Here is a 7,448-nt window from a genome sequence, read left to right as displayed (position 1 = left end):
CAATTTAAAGTGTCCTCTAAGGTCTACTCATGGACCCAGGTTGAGAACCCAAAAAATACACTTTGAATTTTTAATATTTATTGGATTTGTGACTGTTCTCTGTTAGGACTTCTGGACTGAAGTGAAAAATCAACTGAAAGTTTCTTGCTCTTTTTTTTAACCAAAAGTCTTTAATGAGAGAAAATCATGGCTGATGATAATGTGTAATACAGAATACTGGCACTATTTCAGCGCAAACACTGGTCAGGAACTCAGACCAACTTTTAGTACACAAATACTACAAATACTGCTTGTTCCACTCCCCCATCCTTCCTTCTTTCAATGAATTTTCATAAGGCTCAGAATAGTGTATATATAAAAACTATTTTTCAACATACTCCTGAGGTAACATTGTCTCTCTGATCTATCAGTGTTGTCATACCTCCCCCCACGCCCCGCCCTGCCCCGAGTGAGGCAGCCTCAGCAGATCTCTCCACAGGCTCCAGGTTGTCGGCTTCTGTCTGCACATCACGATTCACCTACCTTAAGAGCAATCTGGTCTTCTCAAGGCGAAGCGTGTCTCTGAAGACAGGTTCCTTTCCAAATAAACCCAGTAAAGGCTGGAGGGCCTGCCTGTGAGGAGAAAACAAAATAGGAGCGATCTTACTCATTTTCTGAAACCCTAGGAGCACCATCCCCAAAGTTGTAACTCAATAAACAGAGCATCTGGGTACAAGATATTGCACGAGCCTCGGAGAAGGGATTTGCATCTCCTGCTGCTTCTCTTCCACTTGGTGACAGCCAAGCGTGGTCTCATTTGAAAGCCCTTAGTTAAGCTGTGCAATGCTACCTTCCAAATCAAGGTTCTTTTAGACCTATCGTGAGATGAAAAAGCGATGTGAAAACTGCATTTTTCATACTGACCTGAAGTTTTATGCCTTCTGCCAAGTCATTGCAGGAGCTAATCTCTTGATCAACCACAGTAAATAAGACTTTAGGATCACATACTTGGCCACAGAGTTTATCCTAGGATATAGGACAACAAATGGAGTCTCTGATACCATCAGTGGATTAACTCACCTCACTTAGGTAGGTAGTTGTTCTCACACAGTAGTTCAAGTGGCCTCAGCATGACCCTTTACATTAAGGAAAATAAGAATCTGGGACTTCCCTGGTGGTGCAATGGTTAAGAATCTACTTGCTAAGGCAGGGGACACGGGTTCAAGCCCTGGTCCGGGAAGATCCCCCATGCTTTGGAGCAACTAAGCCCATGCGCCACAACTACTGAGCCTGCGCTGTAGAGCCCACAAGTCACAACTACTGAGCCTGCGTGCCTAGAGCCCGTGCTCCGCAAGAAGAGAAGCCACTGCAATGAGAAGCACGTGCACTGCAACGAAGAGTAGCCCCCGCTCGCCACACCTAGAGAAAGCCGTCCTGCAGCAATGAAGACCCAACGCAGCCAAAAATAAATTAATTAATTTTTTAAAAAAAGTTTCAAATACAAGTACGAATGGATTTAAATAAGGGTTGTTAAAAAAAAAAGGAAAATAAGAATCTAATGTGTAATCTTAAAGACTTCATGTCTTTGAAGGACATTGCCTTTGAAGGAAATGTTTTTTAAAACGCTGAATAGAATGTGCTCATTAGGGGTACTGTATTTATTAGAGGCAGAGGAAGAATTAGACAAAACTAAAAAACCCAGGTTAATTCTAGGCTGCTTCTCAAGTCCACCAAATGGGGTACTCTCACTAGGATTTATCTCCTACCGAATGAGGTTTTTCACTCCAGTATCTAATCTGGGCCTATTCTCGACCAAACCCCCAACTCAGAAATGAATGCACCCTTAGAGGTAATAGTTATAAATGGATCCATATGGTCTTTCAATTCAAAACAATCTTTGAACAGGAATCTGATCTCACCCTAGGGTGTCTAAGTGTCAGGGAGACAGGGAAAGTATCTTTGGACAGGACAGTCTACTGAGAACACATTAGACTAGGTAATACAGGCCAAATACTCACCAACATCTTCTCCGGTTGGTGGATAATTATGGACAACCTAAGCTCTCTCCCACAGAACTTCATGCACCTTGTACGATAATTATCACATGCTGGTCTCCCTACACTGAGCTCCTTCAAGGTAGGGACTTGTCATGTTCATCTTTGTCCCCAGCGCTGAAGGACTTCCTGGCAGCTGTGCTGGCCTGCAGCTTTGTCACTCTGCTGCTGACCCTGTTCCTGCTGACCCTGAGGAACGTGCTCAAGGCCTTCCATCGGAGCTGCCCTCTGGGCTGCCTGGGGGGCACACTGAAGCGGGCCGTGGTCTGCCCAGCACCCAGGAGATGGGGCTAGTGACCAGGGCAGCGGAGAGCCTCTCTTCTGAGGGGGAGATGGATGGGGTATACCAGTCTACTGTGGTGATCACAGAGTGAACCCTGATGGAATGTTTGCTGGTCTCCAACGAAGTGCTAGATGCTCTATTTATGTAAATACAGCCAACATGACACTGCTGTGAATCCTGGAAATTATTTTCTAAATCCCAGAAGCAGAAATAAAAGACAAATACAAATCTTTCTTGCTATACCAAAGCAACATACATTTTGTAAGCTACTTTGCTGGAGCTGTTTTACATCCTTTTTGTTACAAATGGGGGATCAAGAGGATATCTAAATAAGTAAGTATAATTGAAGCCCTGCCTTTTTGACTTTTGGAAGTAGCTGACGTTGGTTACTTCTGATGGTTTGAGTATTTGTGGTTGATTCCCTTTCTTCTCTGAACATCAAGTCATATATTCCATAAAAGGAAAGCTCTTAGATTTACATGAAACCTGATGGCAACTCTACTGAAGCCCAGTTGTTTTCTTTAAAGAGGGTATGCCTAATCATTGACAACTAATTCCATGGCTCCAGGCATGACTCAAAGCCAGAAATGCAAAACAATGACTGACCTCAGAAGGTGACATGCTCCTTTGGAAAATTATGTGGAGCAAATCCTTATTCAAAAATCTCTGTGGAGTTATTCTCCATTCTACTTGCTGCAATGGGTTAAACCTCTTCTAGGCCTAGACTTCCACAATGTCTCTCAAAATGAGTGATATTCTCAGCTCACTCAGTATTTCCAAAAATCATCATTAGATTATCTTACTCCAGTAACCGAAAAGAAATTGAGGAATTTTACCATTTTTTAGGGGGGATAGTTGTAAGGTTTCTAGGAAGATTGTTTATTAATAAGTATCTGATCTTGAACAATTCCATGTTTTATAGCTACACTGTCTAATATAGTAGCCACTAGCTACATATGACCATTGATTAGTTGAACTGTGGCTTGCGTGACTGAGGAACTGAATTTTAAATTTTAGTTATTTTTAAATTAATATTACATTTAAAACCTGACACTTGCTTCAGTTACTAGAAAACTTTTAAGTATGTTTGAAACACTCTGGCTCTGTAAATTTACTTTTTCAACTGTACATTTCGTGAATTCTCATAACAGATCAAATATTTCTGATAAAAATTTAGCATGTGAGTTGAGACGCGCTATAAGTACCAAAAAAAGAATGCAGAGTATTTTCTTAATAATTTTTAATACTGATGGTGCATTGAAGTGATAATATTTTAGATATATTAGGTTAAATAAAAATATTGTCACAATTAGGGTTGTCGGTTTCTTTTTACTTTTTTAAAACACAGCCACAAAAAATTTTTGAGGTAGATGTATGTGGCTGGCGTTAAATTTTATTTGTCAGCAGTCGTCTACAGAAAACTCAATTATCTATGTGTCAGGGGAAAATTACAGGTAATATCACTTTTCATTTTATTGATAAATTTTAATTTTTGACCAGACTGAGTCTCAGATTCTTCATTACTAAGATCTTTCAGGGATGCTACTTCCTCTGAGACGGCCAGACAGAAGGCAAGAATGTGGGCTTTTTGTTTGTTTTTTGTTAGTTTGGTTTTGGGGTTTGTGTGTGTGTGTATGTGAGTGGTAGGAATGGAGAGACAGGGGAAGGGCCTAAAAAAATCCTGAAATGGACATAACTCTTGAATTAAAAGCTATGTTCAGTCTAATTCAGTGCCTCAAATATTTATGAAATATCCACAAAGTGAAAGTGACTTGTTACCTGCAGGTTAATAGAACCCAAAATGCTGGTCTCTGAGGTGCTTATCATAAACCATCGAATCAGCATCACCGAATTCTGCCTATTAAAAATGCAGATTCCTCGATTCCAGAGAGGTTTATTGAATTGGAGTCTATTGACTCTAGGATCTATTGAACAGACATGGTTACTTAGGAATCTTGCATATTGAATGGTAATTCTTATGTCACTAAAAATGAGACCCACTGTTCCCGAGGACCAGGCAGAATGAAACAAAGGTTAAACATAAAGTAAGCATTCTGTTAGAGGCATTGATTCACAGTGTGCCCTGTGGTGACATACGAGCAGTGGACTGTTCTGAGGACATAAGAATGATATGAGGCTATTAGGAGTCTTAGATGTAATGCTAAGGATTTTGATCTCTACCCTGTAGGTAGGTCACTTTTTAGCGTGAAGGGGACATTGGTGGAGGTGGTAGGGGAGGCATGTGTAGTCTGAAAACAGTTTCCAGATGACCCTGATATTCTGGTCCAGAGCCACTGCTATAAGCAGGATTTTAAGCAAATGAAACTAAATGAGATTTAAGCCATCCTTAAATGGCTTTTAAGGATGCTGGCACAGCATCAGGGGGCTGACAAGTGTCTAAACTGAAGTGGTAGTAGAAGGGATAAAAAGGAGGGAAACTTGGATAAATGTTAAAGAAATAAGTTTAGCAGGAATTTGTGCTTGATTGAAGATTGGGGCAGAGAGAGTCTAGGGTGACTTCCAAGTGCCTGGTTTGACTAACTGAAAGGGAGGCGATGCCTTTCACTGAGAGAGAACACCAACAACTTAGCCTATTCTGATTTCAAAACTTTGCTTGGCATATTCTTTGGAATGAGTCATTCTATGCAAAACCTTCTGACAGTCTTCAAAAGAAACCAATAAATCCATAACATGGCACAAGATTGTATACCACTACGCTGGAAACACATCAGGTTTTGCATTGATAACATCTGTTCCCACGTTACATTTTCAAAGAAACCTATTTACTGTGAAATGCTTTTAGGATATGAATCAACATTATCATCATGAAAATTCTGATATTTACATACTGAAAGGTATCTTTAAGTACATTGCAGTGAGATTTTTAAAAACTTTTAAACATTAGTAACACCAACTTCATATATAGATATATAGCAAATTGTGAATTTTAAAAAGTAATAGTCTGAAGATAAAAAGTATCTTCTTTCGGGCTTCCCTTGTGGCGCAGTGGTTGAGAGTCCGCCTGCCGATGCAGGGGAAGCGGGTTCGTGCCCCGATCTGGGAAGATCCCACATGCCGTGGAGCTGCTGGGCCCGTGAGCCATGGCCGCTGAGCCTGCGCGTCCGGAGCCTGTGCTCCGCAACGGGAGAGGCCACAACAGTGAGAGGCCCGCGTACCATAAAAAAAGAAGAAAAAAAAAAAAAGATTGTAAACAATTTGATATAGTTTCTTTAGAGGCTATTTTTCTTTAGAGGCTATTTTCTTTATGAAAAGTAAAATGTTTGCTTAACACAAGTATTTAAACCAAATTAAGATAATTCTGGGAACTGACATTTTACAAAAGCTAACTATTTTTATTTATTTCCTTAGACCCACTACTAACACCAAAAAGTAAATTAGAATAAATAATTGCATAGATGTCACAACTTTTGTAGTATTGGTTTTACACTTGCACAGATTTTTTATATTTCTAGCAATAAAGTTAAATGGAGAAAGTAGAGAGATGGTATACTTTATCCCAACAGGGTTCATTCACATTTTAAATTATGTAGCCCACTTGATCTGAAGGGCCAAAGAAAATAAAAACTACCTTAAAGCTATTCCCCTGTCCTCGTTCTGGTGGAGGAAAGAACTTCATCTTCTTAGACTGTGGGTTCAGATGGAAGGAAGGAAGGAAGGAGGGAGAAAGGAAAGGAAAGGAAAGGAAAGAAGGAAGGAGGAAAGACATACTAGTGATTAGAAAAGATGCCAGTTCTTACCAAATGGTTTTCACAAAGACTAAGAAAGCTTTTCATATTTGCTGGACATAAGCACTCATTCACTCACTGAGTTTATGACTAGTTTCAAAATGGATGGCTCCTTAAGGTAAAGGAATGGAATTCAATATTACATGAAGACATATTAAAGTAAATAAATAAAGATAAATATATAATGATAGGATAGAAATGGAAGAAATAAAATTCAGAAAAACAATATGTGAAAAAAACATGCTTTGAAAGACGACAGCTGCAAAGTCAAGTTGCCAAAAGGACAAGGATCTATGTAAATACTAGAAGTAAAGCACTGCTTCTAAGATTAAAACAATGGTATTGATATAATTTGTAAGGTTATCAACCTTTACCTGAGGGCAGAATTGAATCCATGTGGGGGAATCCAATTTGAGAAGAATTACAAGAACGTAAAGGGGGAGGAATTAAAAGTTGGAGGCTACCATAGAGTAGTGAACTCAGGGTTTGGAATAAAAAACCTGGGGTTAAACAATCCCAGCTCTTCAATTTATTACCTGTGTGACCCTGGGCAAATCACTTCACCTCTCTCAACCTCAGTTACCCCCACCCAAAACTAGGGAAAATTATATATGAGAGGGGAAAAACCATAGGCAGAAAGATAAGAACTGCTATGGGGATTAAAGATAATATATGACAAAGCCTGTTGTAAACTCTAACACCCAAATACCAGGCATTAAATGTATTTTTAAAAATATTTATTTATTTATTTTTGGCTGTGTCAGGTCTTAGTTTTGGCATGAGGGATATTTTGTTGCAGCAGGCACAAGGGTTTCTCTCTAGCTGTGGCATGGGCTCCAAAGCGCAGGCTCCAAAGTGTGCAGGCTCAGTAGTTGCGGTGCACGGCTCTCTAGTTGTGGCACTTGGGCTTAGTTGCCCCGCGGCACGTGGGATCTTTGTTCCCCGACCAGGGATCGAACTCGTGTCCCCTGCATTGGAAGGTGGATTCTTAACCACTGGACTACCAGGGAAGTCCCCATTTAATGCATTTTTTTAAAAAAGCAACACATGCACACAACAGCTCCAGCTAATTCCTCATTAATTGTCAACAGCACCACAAATATTTATGTGCGTACCTGTGCTCAAGATCCTGCTCCAGGAACTGAGTATATAGAAAGTCAGAAGATACACCCCTCTCCTCTAGTTTATAATCAAAACTCAACATGAGATAAGGCACATTATAAAAAATAAAGACAGAGAAAAGAGATAAGTAAATATCAAAGGAAGGTAACGCAGGCCATATGCTCAATAAAAGGCAGGGAATAGAGGCATGAACACAACTCACCGGTGGGCACGCTGATTGTGGATTAGGGAAGTCTAAGAGGATTTCAGAAGAAAGGTTGGGCT

The sequence above is a fragment of the Neophocaena asiaeorientalis genome, unplaced genomic scaffold (assembly GCF_003031525.2).
Source record: "Neophocaena asiaeorientalis asiaeorientalis breed wild unplaced genomic scaffold, Neophocaena_asiaeorientalis_V1.1 scaffold5, whole genome shotgun sequence".
Taxonomy (NCBI): domain Eukaryota; kingdom Metazoa; phylum Chordata; class Mammalia; order Artiodactyla; family Phocoenidae; genus Neophocaena; species Neophocaena asiaeorientalis.
Note: the sequence above shows the minus strand (reverse complement) of the source record.